Source organism: Rutidosis leptorrhynchoides, chromosome 3 (assembly GCF_046630445.1).
Source record: "Rutidosis leptorrhynchoides isolate AG116_Rl617_1_P2 chromosome 3, CSIRO_AGI_Rlap_v1, whole genome shotgun sequence".
Lineage (NCBI taxonomy): Eukaryota > Viridiplantae > Streptophyta > Magnoliopsida > Asterales > Asteraceae > Rutidosis > Rutidosis leptorrhynchoides.
Window position 1 is genome coordinate 686878956 of NC_092335.1, and position 18965 is coordinate 686897920.

The following is an 18965-nucleotide window of genomic DNA, read 5'->3' on the forward strand; positions in this document are numbered from 1 at the left end:
GAAGATTTTGGATAAGAATAGTTGTGAAAATATCTTCAGGAATATCAAAGATATTTATAATAAAAGATACGATAATATCTTAGAATTCTTAACATAGATGGATGATGAAGAAGATTTGTCTATGAAGGTTTAGAATAAGAAGTAAGGTGTTTGCTAACTATTTCAGTAGACTCTGAATCATTTGGATCCTTTGAAGGCAGGTTTAGTCTTTGTGATTTATCCACAGCCTCCTTCATGGTCTGCTCAATCCGTTTTCCAGTTTCAAACCTTCTCTTTTTCTCAGCTTTACCACCATACTATTCTTTATCATCAAACTTTTGACTGTTAAAGTCGTTTACAGTTTTTGCTGCTTCATCAGCATTTTTCCAATTTCGGAGAACTAGTTCATAGTTTGGGATGTTTTTCAGAAAATTCACATTCGAAGTATGTAAGTCTAGGAGATAGACGTTATATGTATACATATAACTTTTGACGTAAAATTGTCGTGAAATTCAAAATACTGATTGCTAATTCCCAGTAGTTGGTGTGATAATTATTGTTACAGGATGTAGGTGAGTACATGATGGGGTTTTAATGAATAAGTATAGTGGATTTTCGGAGAGGCTTAAGTCGAAGGTTAATGAAGTTTTTGATAAGTTTACTGCTAATGTGGTGAGATATGGAAGGTTCCCCGGTAATAATGATGAAGGGGTAATTGTTATAATAAGGTTTATTCGTATAAACAAATGAAGGTGATTTGTTGAAGCTATGACAAAACTGTCTATTTTGGAAAGAGATTGAAAAATTATATTTGGTAATAAATATCAAAGGATCTGACACGGATACGTGTTAAACTATAACTTTGGTTTTGAGAGCTTTTCAGGTGCATGGCAGTGGGTAATGTGTGGTTAGATCATCATCTCGCATGTCTTTAATAATTTTAAAGTGTTTGAACACATATTGTAATTGTTAATATACATATGATGTTCTAAGATTTTGAATGATACAAATATTTTTGTGAGTTCCATGAATAGAAATGAGGTTCTAGGACAGTTTTGAAGTCAAAGTATAGTTTTGAAAGATGTAGAAATATAAGAGTGATGATTTCGGTTATATCTTGAATCGAATTCTGAGATTTCAAAATAAGAATATGTAATTAGATTTTGAATGAGTATGGTTGTTTTGATTTCTATAAAAGAATGTATATTGTTGTGAAAGTAGGGAGTATAATGGATGATTTGCTGAATCAGATTCGAAGAATGTAACATATTAATTGTGAATTTATATATCTCTCGGGTATTACCTACCCGTTAAAAAAAATTTCACAATTAATATTTTGTACAAAAGAATTTTATTACAGTCTTTATGGAAATATATATGTGTATATTTCTTCAGATATAATATAGATTTAATGAGTTAATATTAAATTAAACTCATTTGATTTATGGTTAAGGCTAGCATAGATAATTTTTAAACTTTAGAAATTACATAATCGTCGTAGAATGTTTTCCCAATGAAGTTATGAATCAATACTTCATCGTTGTGGTATTCCTTGGTATCTACATGGCATTTGACGTCGATGCTCGTGGGACAGATTGTGAAATTGAGGTTTGCGATGCGGTTGTTGTTGGTGGTGGTAATGGTACTATTGATGTTGTTGATGGTGATACTGGTTATGCTGCTGGTGCTGCTGCTGGTGTTTGTAACCTTTGCACTATATTCTCCAAAGCCACTATCAGAGCGCGAAGCTCGTTGACTTCTTCTATTACACCGGGGTGATTGTCGGTTCGGACGAGTGGATAAATAAGATCTAGAATTTGGTGTAGTATATAATCATGACGAGATACTCTGGAAATGAGAGAGAAAATGGTGTTTCGGACAGGTTCGCCGGTAAGTGCTTCAGGTTCATTGCCAAGAGGGCAATGTGGTGGATGGAAAGGATCGCCTTCTTCTTGTCTCCAATGATTAAGGAGGCTACGAACCCATCCCCAATTCATCCAGAATAGATGATGGCTGATTGGTTGATCCATTCCAGTCACACTGCTTTCGGAGCTTGAGTGGGATTCCATTTCGGAATCCGAGGAACTTGAACTGATGACGAATTCCATTTCGTACGATTTGATAAAGGATTTTTTTGATACGAAATGATTTTCCGGCTATCGGGTGGTATTCTAACTACATAGAATATCTATATATATATAGATCAAAAGATTTCATAGATTACGGAGGAATTTATGGAATATGTCAGGCAAAGTTTACGGTAATAGATACGATAAGATATGATTTAGCAGATACGCTAAGATATGAATTTTGTCTATACACTATTCATGCAATCAATGCAGCAAGACGTGTCTAGACTAAGAATGATAAGCAGGTAATTTCCTAAGGATGGTAAGTAGATGATTTCCGACTAAAAATGATAAACAAAACTTTTGACATGCAGACACGGTCGAAGTCCAGACTCACTAATGCATCTTAACAACTATCAGTTAGACACACTAATGCAAGACCTGGTTCGCTAAGACCACTGCTCTGATACCAACTGAAAGGACCCGTTCATATACATTATAAACGATTCACAATAGTTGATTACATCGCGAGGTATTTGACCTCTATATGATACATTTTACAAACATTGCATTCGTTTTTAAAAGACAAACTTTCTTTACAACGAAAATTGACGGTATGCACACCATTTCATAATACATCCAACTATAATTGACTTAATAATAATCTTGATGAACTCAATGACTTGAATGCAACGTCTTTCAAAATATGCCATGAATGACTCCAAGTAATATCCTTAAAATGAGCTAATGCACAGCGGAAGATTTCTTTAATACCTGAGAATAAACATGCTTTAAAGTGTCAACCAAAAGGTTGGTGAGTTCATAGGTTTATTATAACAATCATTTCAATATATTAATATTGAAATGTCCCGTTCTTATTGATTAAAAACGTTCCATATTAATTGATTTCGTTGCGAGGTTTTGACCTCTATATGAGACGTTTTTCAAAGACTGCATTCATTTTAAAACAAACCATAACCTTTATTTCATCAATAAAGGTTTAAAAAGCTTTACGTAGATTATCAAATAATGATAATCTAAAATATCCTGTTTACACACGACCATTACATAATGGTTTACAATACAAATATGTTACAACAAAATAAGTTTCTTGAATGCAGTTTTTACACAATATCATACAAGCATGGACTCCAAATCTCGTCCTTATTTAAGTATGCGACAGCGGAAGCTCTTAATAATCACCTGAGAATAAACATGCTTAAAACGTCAACAAAAATGTTGGTGAGTTATAGTTTTAACCTATATATATCAAATCATAATAATAGACCACAAGATTTCATATTTCAATACACATCCCATACATAGAGATAAAAATCATTCATATGGTGAACACCTGGTAACCGACATTAACAAGATGCATATATAAGAATATCCCCATCATTCCGGGACACCCTTCGGATATGATATAAATTTCGAAGTACTAAAGCATCCGGTACTTTGGATGGGGTTTGTTAGGCCCAATAGATCTATCTTTAGGATTCGCGTCAATTAGGGTGTCTGTTCCCTAATTCTTAGATTACCAGACTTAATAAAAAGGGGCATATTCGATTTCGATAATTCAACCATAGAATGTAGTTTCACGTACTTGTGTCTATTTTGTAAATCATTTATAAAACCTGCATGTATTCTCATCCCAAAATATTAGGATTTAAAAGTGGGACTATAACTCACTTTCACAGATTTTTACTTCGTTGGGAAGTAAGACTTGGCCACTGGTTGATTCACGAACCTATAACAATATATACATATATATCAAAGTATGTTCAAAATATATTTACAACACTTTTAATATATTTTGATGTTTTAAGTTTATTAAGTCAGCGGTCCTCGTTAGTAACCTACAACTAGTTGTCCACAGTTAGATGTACAGAAATAAATCGATAAATATTATCTTGAATCAATCCACGACCCAGTGTATACGTATCTCAGTATTGATCACAACTCAAACTATATATATTTTGGAATCAACCTCAACCCTGTATAGCTAACTCCAACATTCACATATAGAGTGTCTATGGTTGTTCCGAAATATATATAGATGTGTCGACATGATAGGTCGAAACATTGTATACGTGTCTATGGTATCTCAATATTACATAATATACAATACAAGTTGATTAAGTTATGGTTGGAATAGATTTGTTACCAATTTTCACGTAGCTAAAATGAGAAAAATTATCCAATCTTGTTTTACCCATAACTTCTTCATTTTAAATCCGTTTTGAGTGAATCAAATTGCTATGGTTTCATATTGAACTCTATTTTATGAATAAAAACAGAAAAGTATAAGTTTATAGTCGGAAAAATAAGTTACAAGTCATTTTTGTAAAGGTAGTCATTTTAGTCGAAAGAACGACGTCTAGATGACCATTTTAGAAAACATACTTCCACTTTGAGTTTAACCACAATTTTTGGATATAGTTTCATGTTCATAATAAAAATCATTTTCTCAGAATAACAACTTTTAAATCAAAGTTTATCATAGTTTTTAATTAACTAACCCAAAACAGCTCGCGGTGTTACTACGACGGCGTAAATCCGGTTTTACGGTGTTTTTCGTGTTTCCAGGTTTTAAATCATTAAGTTAGTATATCATATAGATATAGAACATGTTTTTAGTTGATTTTAAAAGTCAAGTTAGAAGGATTAACTTTTGTTTGCGAACAAGTTTAGAATTAACTAAACTATGTTCTAGTGATTACAAGTTTAAACCTTCGAATAAGATAGCTTTATATGTATGAATCGAATGATGTTATGAACATCATTACTACCTTAAGTTCCTTGGATAAACCTACTGGAAAAGATAAAAATGGATCTAGCTTCAACGGATCCTTGGATGGCTCGAAGTTCTTGAAGCAGAATCATGACACGAAAACAAGTTCAAGTAAGATCATCACTTGAAATAAGATTGTTATAGTTATAGAAATTGAACCAAAGTTTGAATATGATTATTACCTTGTATTAGAATGATAACCTACTGTAAGAAACAAAGATTTCTTGAGGTTGGATGATTACCTTACAAGATTGGAAGTGAGCTAGCAAACTTGAAAGTATTCTGGATTTTATGTAACTAGAACTTGTAGAATTTATGAAGAACACTTAGAACTTGAAGATAGAACTTGAGAGAGATCAATTAGATGAAGAAAATTGAAGAATGAAAGTGTTTGTAGGTGTTTTTGGTCGTTGGTGTATGGATTAGATATAAAGGATATGTAATTTTGTTTTCATGTAAATAAGTCATGAATGATTACTCATATTTTTGTAATTTTATGAGATATTTCATGCTAGTTGCCAAATGATGGTTCCCACATGTGTTAGGTGACTCACATGGGCTGCTAAGAGCTGATCATTAGAGTGTATATACCAATAGTACATACATCTAAAAGCTGTGTATTGTACGAGCACGAATACGGGTGCATACGAGTAGAATTGTTGATGAAACTGAACGAGGATGTAATTGTAAGCATTTTTGTTAAGTAGAAGTATTTTGATAAGTGTATTGAAGTCTTTCAAAAGTGTATAAATACATATTAAAACACTACATGTATATACATTTTAACTGAGTCGTTAAGTCATCGTTAGTCGTCACATGTAAGTGTTATTTTGAAACCTTTAGGTTAACGATCTTGTTAAATGTTGTTAACCCAATGTTTATAATATCAAATGAGATTTTAAATTATTATATTATCTTGATATTATCATGTATGAATATCTCTTAATATGATATATATACATTAAATGTCTTTACAACGATAATCGTTACATATATGTCTAGTTTAAAAATCATTAAGTTAGTAGTCTTGTTTTTACATATGTAGTTCATTGTTAATATACTTAATGATATTTTTACTTATCATAGTATCATGTTAACTATATATATATCCATATATATGTCATCATATAGTTTTTACAAGTTTTAACGTTCGTGAATCACCGGTCAACTTGGGTGGTCAATTGTCTATATGAAACATATTTCAATTAATCAAGTCTTAACAAGTTTGATTGCTTAACATGTTGGAAACATTTAATCATGTAAATATCAATCTCAATTAATATATATAAACATGGAAAAGTTCGGGTCACTACAGTACCTACCCGTTAAATAAATTTCGTCCCGAAATTTTAAGCTGTTGAAGGTGTTGACGAATCTTCTGGAAATAGATGCGGGTATTTCTTCATCTGATCTTCACGCTCCCAGGTAAACTCGGGTCCTCTACGAGCATTCCATCGAACCTTAACAATTGGTATCTTGTTTTGCTTAAGTCTTTTAACCTCACGATCCATTATTTCGACGGGTTCTTCAATGAATTGGAGTTTTTCGTTGATTTGGATTTCATCTAATGGAATAGTGAGATCTTCTTTAGCAAAACATTTCTTCAAATTCGAGACATGGAAAGTGTTATGTACAGCCGCGAGTTGTTGAGGTAATTCAAGTTGGTAAGCTACTGGTCCGACACGATCAATAATCTTGAATGGTCCAATATACCTTGGATTTAATTTCCCTCGTTTACCAAATCGAACGACGCCTTTCCAAGGTGCAACTTTAAGCATGACCATCTCTCCAATTTCAAATTCTATATCTTTTCTTTTAATGTCAGCGTAGCTCTTTTGTCGACTTTGGGCGGTTTTCAACCGTTGTTGAATTTGGATGATCTTCTCGGTAGTTTCTTGTATAATCTCCGGACCCGTAATCTGTCTATCCCCCACTTCACTCCAACAAATCGGAGACCTGCACTTTCTACCATAAAGTGCTTCAAACGGCGCCATCTCAATGCTTGAATGGTAGCTGTTGTTGTAGGAAAATTCTGCTAACGGTAGATGTCGATCCCAACTGTTTCCGAAATCAATAACACATGCTCGTAGCATGTCTTCAAGCGTTTGTATCGTCCTTTCACTCTGCCCATCAGTTTGTGGATGATAGGCAGTACTCATGTCTAGACGAGTTCCTAATGCTTGCTGTAATGTCTGCCAGAATCTTGAAATAAATCTATCATCCCTATCAGAGATAATAGAGATTGGTATTCCATGTCTGGAGACGACTTCCTTCAAATACAGTCGTGCTAACTTCTCCATCTTGTCATCTTCTCTTATTGGCAGGAAGTGTGCTGATTTGGTGAGACGATCAACTATTACCCAAATAGTATCAAAACCACTTGCAGTCCTTGGCAATTTAGTGATGAAATCCATGGTAATGTTTTCCCATTTCCATTCCGGGATTTCGGGTTGTTGAAGTAGACCTGATGGTTTCTGATGCTCAGCTTTGACCTTAGAACACGTCAAACATTCTCCTACGTATTTAGCAACATCGGCTTTCATACCCGGCCACCAAAAATGTTTCTTGAGATCCTTGTACATCTTCCCCGTTCCAGGATGTATTGAGTATCTGGTTTTATGAGCTTCTCTAAGTACCATTTCTCTCATATCTCCAAATTTTGGTACCCAAATCCTTTCAGCCCTATACCGGGTTCCGTCTTCCCGAATATTAAGATGCTTCTCCGATCCTTTGGGTATTTCATCCTTTAAATTTCCCTCTTTTAAAACTCCTTGTTGCGCCTCCTTTATTTGAGTAGTAAGGTTATTATGAATCATTATATTCATATATTTTACTCAAATGGGTTCTCTGTCCTTCCTGCTCAAGGCATCGGCTACCACGTTTGCCTTCCCCGGGTGGTAACGAATCTCAAAGTCGTAATCATTCAACAATTCAATCCATCTACGCTGCCTCATATTCAGTTGTTTCTGATTAAATATGTGTTGAAGACTTTTGTGGTCGGTATATATAATACTTTTGACCCCATATAAGTAGTGCCTCCAAGTCTTTAATGCAAAAACAACCGCGCCTAATTCCAAATCATGCGTCGTATAATTTTGTTCGTGAATCTTCAATTGTCTAGACGCATAAGCAATCACCTTCGTTCGTTGCATTAATACACAACCGAGACCTTGCTTTGATGCGTCACAATAAATCACAAAATCATCATTCCCTTCAGGCAATGACAATATAGGTGCCGTAGTTAGCTTTTTCTTCAATAACTGAAACGCTTTCTCTTGTACATCATTCCATTCAAATTTCTTCCCTTTATGCGTTAATGCAGTCAAGGGTTTTGCTATTCTGGAAAAGTCTTGGATGAACCTTCTGTAGTAACCACCTAGTCCTAAAAACTGCCGTATGTGTTTCGGAGTTTTTGGGGTTTCCCACTTTTCAAAAGTTTCTATCTTTGCCGGATCCACCTTAATACCTTCTTTGTTCACTATGTGACCGAGGAATTGAACTTCTTCCAACCAAAATGCACACTTTGAAAACTTAGCGTACAATTCTTCCTTTCTCAATACTTCTAACACCTTTCTCAAATGTTCACCGTGTTCTTGGTCATTCTTTGAGTAAATAAGTATGTCATCAATGAAAACAATGACAAACTTTTCAAGGTATGGTCCACACACTCGGTTCATAAGGTCCATGAACACAGCTGGTGCATTAGTTAAACCAAACGGCATGACCATAAACTCGTAATGACCGTAACGTGTTCTGAAAGCAGTCTTTGGAATATCATCTTCTTTCACCCGCATTTCATGATACCCGGAACGTAAGTCAATCTTTGAATAAACAGACGAGCCTTGTAGTTGATCAAATAAGTCGTCGATTCTCGGTAGTGGGTAGCGGTTCTTGAAGGTAAATTTGTTTAACTCTCGGTAGTCGATACACAACCTGAATGTACCATCTTTCTTCTTGACAAACAAAACAGGAGCTCCCCACGGTGATGTGCTTGGTCGAATGAAACCACGCTCTAAAAGTTCTTATAATTGGCTTTGCAGTTCTTTCATCTCACTGGGTGCGAGTCTGTAAGGAGCATGAGCTATTGGTGCAGCTCCTGGTACAAGATCTATTTGAAATTCAACGGATCGATGTGGGGGTAATCCCGGTAATTCTTTCGGAAATACATCGGGAAATTCTTTTGCAATGGGAACATCATTGATGATCTTTTCTTCAGTTTGTACTTTCTCGACGTGTGCTAGAACAGCATAGCAACCTTTTCTTATTAGTTTTTGTGCCTTCAAATTACTAATAAGATGTAGCTTCGTGTTGCCCTTTTCTCCGTACACCATTAAGGGTTTTCCTTTTTCTCGTATAATGCGAATTGCATTTTTGTAACAAACGATCTCTGCTTTCACTTCTTTCAACCAGTCCATACCGATTATCACATCAAAACTCCCTAACTCTACTGGTATCAAATCAATCTTAAATGTTTCGCTAACCAGTTTAATTTCTCGATTCCGACATATATTATCTGCTGAAATTAATTTACCATTTGCTAATTCGAGTAAAAATTTACTATCCAAAGGCGTCAATGGACAACTTAATTTAGCACAAAAATCTTTACTCATATAGCTTCTATCCGCACCCGAATCAAATAAAACGTAAGCAGATTTATTGTCAATAAGAAACGTACCCGTAACAAGCTCCGGGTCTTCCTGTGCCTCTGCCGCATTAATATTGAAAACTCTTCCACGGCCTTGTCCATTCGTGTTCTCCTGGTTTGGGCAATTTCTAATAATGTGGCCCGGTTTTCCACATTTATAACAAACTACATTGGCATAACTTGCTCCGACACTACTTGCTCCGCCATTACTCGTTCCGACACCATTTGTTCCTTTCGTTCTATTAACCCCTGGTCCGTAGACCTCACACTTCACCGCGCTATGACCATTTCTTTTACACTTGTTGCAAAATTTGGTGCAGAACCCCGAGTGATACTTTTCACACCTTTGGCATAGCTGCTTCTGATTGTTGTTATTGTTGCGGTTATTATTGTTGTTGGGATGATTGTTGTAGTTGCTGTTGCTGTTGTTGTTGTTGTTGTTGTTGTTGTTGTTGTTGTTGTTGTTGTTGTTGTTGTTGTTGTTGTTGGGCCGTTTGTTGTAGTTGCGATTGATGTTGCGATTGTTGGGATAATTGTTGCGATTATTGTTGTAATTGCTGTTGTTGTTGTATTGGTGATTCTTATCACCGTTTTCCTCCCACTTTCTTTTGACTTGCTTCACATTGGCCTCTTCAGCAGTCTGTTCTTTAATTCTTTCTTCAATCTGGTTCACTAGTTTGTGAGCCATTCTACATGCCTGTTGTATGGAGGCGGGCTCGTGTGAACTTATATCTTCTTGGATTCTTTCCGGTAATCCTTTCACAAACGTGTCGATCTTCTCTTCCTCATCTTCGAATGCTCCCGGACACAATAGGCACAATTCTGTGAATCGTCTTTCGTACGTGGTAATATCAAATCCTTGGGTTCGTAACCCTCTACGTTCTGTCTTGAGCTTATTGACCTCGGTTCTGGGACGGTACTTCTCGTTCATCAAGTGCTTGAATGCTGACCACGGTAGTGCGTACGCATCGTCTTGTCCCACTTGCTCTAGATAGGTATTCCACCATGTTAACGCAGAACCTGTGAAGGTATGCGTAGCGTGCTTCACTTTGTCCTCTTCAGTACACTTACTTATGGCAAACACCGATTCGACCTTCTCGGTCCACCGTTTCAATCCGATCGGTCCTTCGGTTCCATCAAATTCCAAAGGTTTGCAGGCAGTGAATTCTTTGTAGGTGCATCCTACACGATTTCCTGTACTGCTAGATCCAAGGTTATTGTTGGTATGTAGCGCAGCCTGTACTGCGGCTATGTTTGAAGCTAGAAAAGTACGGAATTCCTCTTCATTCATATTCACGGTGTGTCGAGTAGTCGGTGCCATTTCCTTCAAAATAGTCAAATGGAACAAGTTAATCATACAGAATATTAAGAGTAGTTAATAGTATTTCGTAGCATAATATGAACTCATTTATAAAAGCTTTTTCTTCATATTAGCGTTTTATAAGTTTAAATTCGGGTAGTACCTACCCGTTAAGTTCATACTTAGTAGCTAATATACAATTCAACTACTACAATTCTATATGAAAAACTGATTATAATAATATTTCGCGTTCAAACTTTTACACAATATTTTACAAACTTACAATACCGCTTATTTTACATATAGCATGAAATATAGCACACAATAAATTTGATACAAGATGGTTGTGAAGATAATTCTAGCTAGTACACAAGTCGTTCAGCAAAGGCAATAAAGACACGTAATTCATACGTCCAGAAACAAGTCATGCATTCTGGTTTTACTAGGATTACTTCCCATCCTTGGTTTTGTGGAACATAACCGTTATGGCCGTTGATAAGACAGCGTGTTGTAACGTCGTCAAAGGGACGAGGGTTACGTAATGTCCAACAGTCCCGTAACAATCTAAAAACCTCATTTCTTACCCCAATTACCGACTCCGTCACTTGTGGGAACGTTTTGTTTAATAGTTGTAGCCCGATGTTCTTGTTCTCACTTTGGTGAGAAGCGAACATTACTAATCCGTAAGCATAACATGCTTCTTTATGTTGCATGTTAGCCGCTTTTTCTAAATCACGAAGTCCAATATTCGGATATATTGAGTCAAAATAATTTCTTAACCCATTGCGTAAAATAGCATTTGGGTTCCCCGCAATATATGCGTCAAAGTAAACACATCGTAACTTATGGATTTCCCAATGTGATATCCCCCATCTTACGAACGAAAGCCTTTTATAAACCAATGCATTCTTGGAACGTTCTTTGAATGTATTACAAACTGATCTCGCCTTAAATAGTTGTGCCGAAGAATTCTGACCGACTCTAGACAAGATTTCATCAATCATGTCTCCGGGTAGGTCTCTTAAAATATTGGGTTGCCTATCCATTTTGTGTTTTTATACTGTAAAATAGACAAGAGTTAGATTCATAAAAAAAATACTTATTAATACAAGCAATTTTTACATATATCATAAAGCATAAGCACACTATATTACATATATTACACCACACGAATACAACTATCTTATTCCGACTCGCTTGTTTCTTCTTCTTCGGTTTTGGTTCGTTTTGCCAAGTTTCTAGGGATATATGATGTTCCCCTAATACGAGCCGTCGTTTTCCACATTGGTTTAGAAAAACCTGGTGGTTTAGAGGTTCCCGGGTCATTGTTACAACTTAAGGACTTCGGGGGTTGACGATACATATAAAGTTCATCGTGGTTGGAATTAGATTTCTCTATTTTTATGCCCTTTCCCTTATTATTTTCTTTTGCCTTTTTAAATTCAGTTGGGGTAATTTCTATAACATCATCGGAATTCTCGTCGGAATCCGATTCATCGGAGAATTGGTAATCCTCCCAATATTTTGCTTCCGTGGCGGAAACACCATTGACCATAATTAACCTTGGTCGGTTGGTTGAGGATTTTCTTTTACTTAACCGTTTTATTATTTCCCCCACCGGTTCTATTTCTTCATCCGGTTCCGATTCTTCTTCCGGTTCCGATTCTTCTTCCGGTTCCGACTCTTCTTCCGGTTCCTCTTCGGGAACTTGTGAATCAGTCCACGAATCATTCCAATTTACATTTGACTCTTCATTATTATTAGGTGAGTCAATGGGACTTGTTCTAGAGGTAGACATCTATCACATAATATCAAACGCGTTAAGAGATTAATATATCACATAATATTCACATGTTAAAAATATATAGTTTCCAACAAAATTTGTTAAGCAATCATTTTTCAAGTAAACACGGTCGAAGTCCAGACTAACTAATGCATCCTAACAAACTCGATAAGACACACTAATGCAAAATTCTGGTTCTCTAAGACCAACGCTCGGATACCAACTGAAATGTCCCGTTCTTATTGATTAAAAACGTTCCATATTAATTGATTTCGTTGCGAGGTTTTGACCTCTATATGAGACGTTTTTCAAAGACTGCATTCATTTTAAAACAAACCATAACCTTTATTTCATCAATAAAGGTTTAAAAAGCTTTACGTAGATTATCAAATAATGATAATCTAAAATATCCTGTTTACACACGACCATTACATAATGGTTTACAATACAAATATGTTACAACAAAATAAGTTTCTTGAATGCAGTTTTTACACAATATCATACAAGCATGGACTCCAAATCTCGTCCTTATTTAAGTATGCGACAGCGGAAGCTCTTAATAATCACCTGAGAATAAACATGCTTAAAACGTCAACAAAAATGTTGGTGAGTTATAGGTTTAACCTATATATATCAAATCATAATAATAGACCACAAGATTTCATATTTCAATACACATCCCATACATAGAGATAAAAATCATTCATATGGTGAACACCTGGTAACCGACATTAACAAGATGCATATATAAGAATATCCCCATCATTCCGGGACACCCTTCGGATATGATATAAATTTCGAAGTACTAAAGCATCCGGTACTTTGGATGGGGTTTGTTAGGCCCAATAGATCTATCTTTAGGATTCGCGTCAATTAGGGTGTCTGTTCCCTAATTCTTAGATTACCAGACTTAATAAAAAGGGGCATATTCGATTTCGATAATTCAACCATAGAATGTAGTTTCACGTACTTGTGTCTATTTTGTAAATCATTTATAAAACCTGCATGTATTCTCATCCCAAAATATTAGATTTTAAAAGTGGGACTATAACTCACTTTCACAGATTTTTACTTCGTCGGGAAGTAAGACTTGGCCACTGGTTGATTCACGAACCTATAACAATATATACATATATATCAAAGTATGTTCAAAATATATTTACAACACTTTTAATATATTTTGATGTTCTAAGTTTATTAAGTCAGCGGTCCTCGTTAGTAACCTACAACTAGTTGTCCACAGTTAGATGTACAGAAATAAATCGATAAATATTATCTTGAATCAATCCACGACCTAGTGTATACGTATCTCAGTATTGATCACAACTCAAACTATATATATTTTGGAATCAACCTCAACCCTGTATAGCTAACTCCAACATTCACATATAGAGTGTCTATGGTTGTTCCGAAATATATATAGATGTGTCGACATGATAGGTCGAAACATTGTATACGTGTCTATGGTATCTCAAGATTACATAATATACAATACAAGTTGATTAAGTTATGGTTGGAATAGATTTGTTACCAATTTTCACGTAGCTAAAATGAGAAAAATTATCCAATCTTGTTTTACCCATAACTTCTTCATTTTAAATCCGTTTTGAGTGAATCAAATTGCTATGGTTTCATATTGAACTCTATTTTATGAATCTAAACAGAAAAGTATAGGTTTATAGTCGGAAAAATAAGTTACAAGTCGTTTTTGTAAAGGTAGTCATTTTAGTCGAAAGAACGACGTCTAGATGACCATTTTAGAAAACATACTTCCACTTTGAGTTTAACCATAATTTTTGGATATAGTTTCATGTTCATAATAAAAATCATTTTCTCAGAATAACAACTTTTAAATCAAAGTTTATCATAGTTTTTAATTAACTAACCCAAAACAGCCCGCGGTGTTACTACGACGGCGTAAATCCGGTTTTACGGTGTTTTTCGTGTTTCCAGGTTTTAAATCATTAAGTTAGCATATCATATAGATATAGAACATGTGTTTAGTTGATTTTAAAAGTCAAGTTAGAAGGATTAACTTTTGTTTGCGAACAAGTTTAGAATTAACTAAACTATGTTCTAGTGATTACAAGTTTAAACCTTCGAATAAGATAGCTTTATATGTATGAATCGAATGATGTTATGAACATCATTACTACCTTAAGTTCCTTGGATAAACCTACTGGAAAATAGAAAAATGGATCTAGCTTCAACGGATCCTTGGATGGCTCGAAGTTCTTGAAGCAGAATCATGACACGAAAACAAGTTCAAGTAAGATCATCACTTGAAATAAGATTGTTATAGTTATAGAAATTGAACCAAAGTTTGAATATGATTATTACCTTATATTAGAATGATAACCTACTGTAAGAAACAAAGATTTCTTGAGGTTGGATGATCACCTTACAAGATTGGAAGTGAGCTAGTAAACTTGAAAGTATTCTTGATTTTATGTAACTAGAACTTGTAGAATTTATGAAGAACACTTAGAACTTGAAGACAGAACTTGAGAGAGATCAATTAGATGAAGAAAATTGAATAATGAAAGTGTTTGTAGGTGTTTTTGGTCGTTGGTGTATGGATTAGATATAAAGGATATGTAATTTTGTTTTCATGTAAATAAGTCATGAATGATTACTCATATTTTTGTAATTTTATGAGATATTTCATGCTAGTTGCCAAATGATGGTTCTCACATGTGTTAGGTGACTCACATGGGCTGCTAAGAGCTGATCATTGGAGTGTATATACCAATAGTACATACATCTAAAAGCTGTGTATTGTACGAGTACGAATACGGGTGCATACGAGTAGAATTGTTGATGAAACTGAACGAGGATGTAATTGTAAGCATTTTTGTTAAGTAGAAGTATTTTGATAAGTGTATTGAAGTCTTTCAAAAGTGTATAAATACATATTAAAACACTACATGTATATACATTTTAACTGAGTCGTTAAGTCATCGTTAGTCGTTACATGTAAGTGTTATTTTGAAACCTTTAGGTTAACGATCTTGTTAAATGTTGTTAACCCAATGTTTATAATATCAAATGAGATTTTAAATTATTATATTATCTTGATATTATCATGTATGAATATCTCTTAATATGATATATATACATTAAATGTCTTTACAACGATAATCGTTACATATATGTCTCGTTTAAAAATCATTAAGTTAGTAGTCTTGTTTTTACATATGTAGTTCATTGTTAATATACTTAATGATATGTTTACTTATCATAGTATCATGTTAACTATATATATATCCATACATATGTCATCATATAGTTTTTACAAGTTTTAACGTTCGTGAATCACCGGTCAACTTGGGTGGTCAATTGTCTATATGAAACATATTTCAATTAATCAAGTCTTAACAAGTTTGATTGCTTAACATGTTGGAAACATTTAATCATGTAAATATCAATCTCAATTAATATATATAAACATGGAAAAGTTCGGGTCACTACAAATAGACCACAAGATTTCCGTTTATAAATATATGTACACTCGCAAGTGTATAAAATTATTCTATAAGTTGTAGGCACCCGGTAACAAGCCTTAACATTCATGTTTTACCCTCTGAAAGTACACCGAATCAGGTGTGTTATATAAACCTCGAAGTACTAAAGCATCCCATAGTCAGGATGGGGTTTGTCAGGCCCAATAGATCTATCTTTAGGATTCGCGCCTACCGTACATAGATAAGTAGTTTAATGTTACCAAGCTAAGGGTATATTTCTAGTTTAAACCCACATAGAATTAGTTTTAGTACTTGTGCCTATTTCGTAAAATATTTATAAAACAGCGCATGTATTCTCAGCCCAAAAATATATAAAAAGGGAGTAATGAAACTCACAATACTGTATTTTGTAGTAAAAATACATATGACGTCATTGAACAAGTGCAATGTTGGCCTTGGATTCACGAACATATCAATATTGAGATTTAATATTGCAGGAAAAGTACGTAGACGCAACGGAGATGATAAACACTAGTTTGACTCACGAGCAATACTCTCGATCAATACCCATAACCTCCATAGCTATAACCCATAATTTCCTTAGCTTTATCCCGTTTGAAAACTTATTTTGAAATCATCTGAGTATAACTCCGTCGTAGTATTTTATGTATAATAATAATATCATGAAATAATACAAAGAAAATATATATATGTAATTCGATTGAGAGAGTTTAGAGAAATATATTTTCAAGTTTCTATGAAATAATGAAACCTATTCAATTCTATTTATAATAGATTTTTGAATTATTAAAGTATGAATTATTAAAGTGAATTATTAAAGTGAATTATTAAAGTATGAATTATTAAAGTGAATTATTAAAGTGAATTATTAAAGTATGAATTATTAAAGTGAATTATTAAAGTATGAATTATTAAAGTGAATTAGTAAAGTATGAATTATTAAAATGAATTATTAAAGTTAAAGTAAAGTAAAAGTAAAAGTAAAGTAAAGGTAAAGTTAAAGTATAGTAAAAGTATAAAGCTATGTACGTATACTACGTGTATAAATATATATAATATTAATTTAAATCGTTATATATATTTAATAAAATAAAATATAAATATCGTTATCTTTATCATACTGGTTAAGTAATGAGTTGTCAAAAGTGGTTCTAGATATTTATAAAAGATATATACGTTTTAATAATAAAGTTCTTTTTAAACTGAAAACGTTTTTTTTTTTGTACTTTTGAAACTAAATCAAATAAATATGATAATTTTGTTTTCCAAAACTAAATATATTTAAGAATCATTTTATTAAAAGGTTAAAATAATGAAAATCGTTATATCATAAAACATTTTAGAAAAGTAGAATTATATATATTCATAATAGGATTCAAGTTTTTAAATTACGGTCTGTTGGTGAATCATGAGATAAAGTCCAAAGGTTAAATAAACATATGAAATCATCTTAATGAAAAATGGCGAGTTACTTAACTTGTCGATATCCAACATCTAAGTTATTTACACTCCACGTTCTTATTTTCATATTAAATAAAATGAAAGTTAACATAGTTATCTTATCAAGGTCACGAGGAAAATATTATAAAACATGCCTTGGAAATTAAACAGGAATTTCCACTAACCCTTGTCTAGTTCCCATTAATTGACACATTTGTTCTTACTTATAAATCATTTTACCATTTTCCAAATGTTGTCAAAAAGAATAGATTTCTTAAATCACGGTGGACCTCATAACATAGGCCCGTAATCATATCATAATGTATCTGATAATTCAATCATTTGATATTATCTCTTAATTCTGTCGATAAATATATCGAAACAAATACGTTCATGTAAAGTATCATATATCTAATACTTTGTTAATGTTTTCAGTTAATATTATATATTATATATACATATCTATATACTCATAATTGTTCGTGAATCGTCGAACACGGTCAAAGGGTAATTGATTACATGAATGTAGTTCCAAACTTTTTGAGATTCAACATTACAAATTCTACTTATCGTGTCGGAAACATATAAAGATTAAGTTTAAATTTGGTCAGAAATTTTCGGGTCGTCACAGACTTGTAGCAAGCTACGCACTTACCAGCATCGATGCGTCCAAAGATTCATTTCAAGTACCATAAACTGTCGAAAATACAGTAGCGAAAAAGTTACCAACTTGGATATCTGGTACATTCACGCGATAATGGATCACACCCATATTCATATTCCACGAATGATTCTCACTTTTCTTCTCGAAGAAAGGAAAAAAATTACACCAATCATGGGTGGCCATTTTGTAACCAGGATTGCCCAACATTTTCGTATCAACACAAGTGGGTTAGAGGAGAAACATATGATTGCCTTTGATAGAGTAAGTTATACAAGGGCAAACATTTTGATGAGGGGGTCGAACGGCCTTCTAACTAGGTATGTGGATCCCTAGAACAGGCAACCACAAGAACCACAACCACAACCGCAGCAAGATCCACTACCGAATGTTGGAAGTAGTTCGGGTTCGGGAAATGATTGGGAGGCTTACATGGCGCGACAGTTTTCAGATTTGCGACTCCATAATGATCGAAACACCCAAAAGGTAATTGATCACTACAATTCAGGGTAACAGGGAGATGCAACATTACATTGATGTAGGGAATGATCGAACATGGTACACTCAAGCGGGGCAGTAAAATCAGCTTAACTGGATACATGAACAGACTGTGTCATACGCTGCAGATCCCGCTAACTATACCTCCTCTCCTTGGCCTGCATACGAACCATGGGTTCCAATAGGTGATCCATATCCTGCGCCTTATCCTCCTCCCCCTAACCCGCCTAATGAAGATACTGCTATCGTCCCTGCTCAAGCAACCTATCAGGGGTACAACCCCTCAATATTTCAGGACGACGACGCGGGAA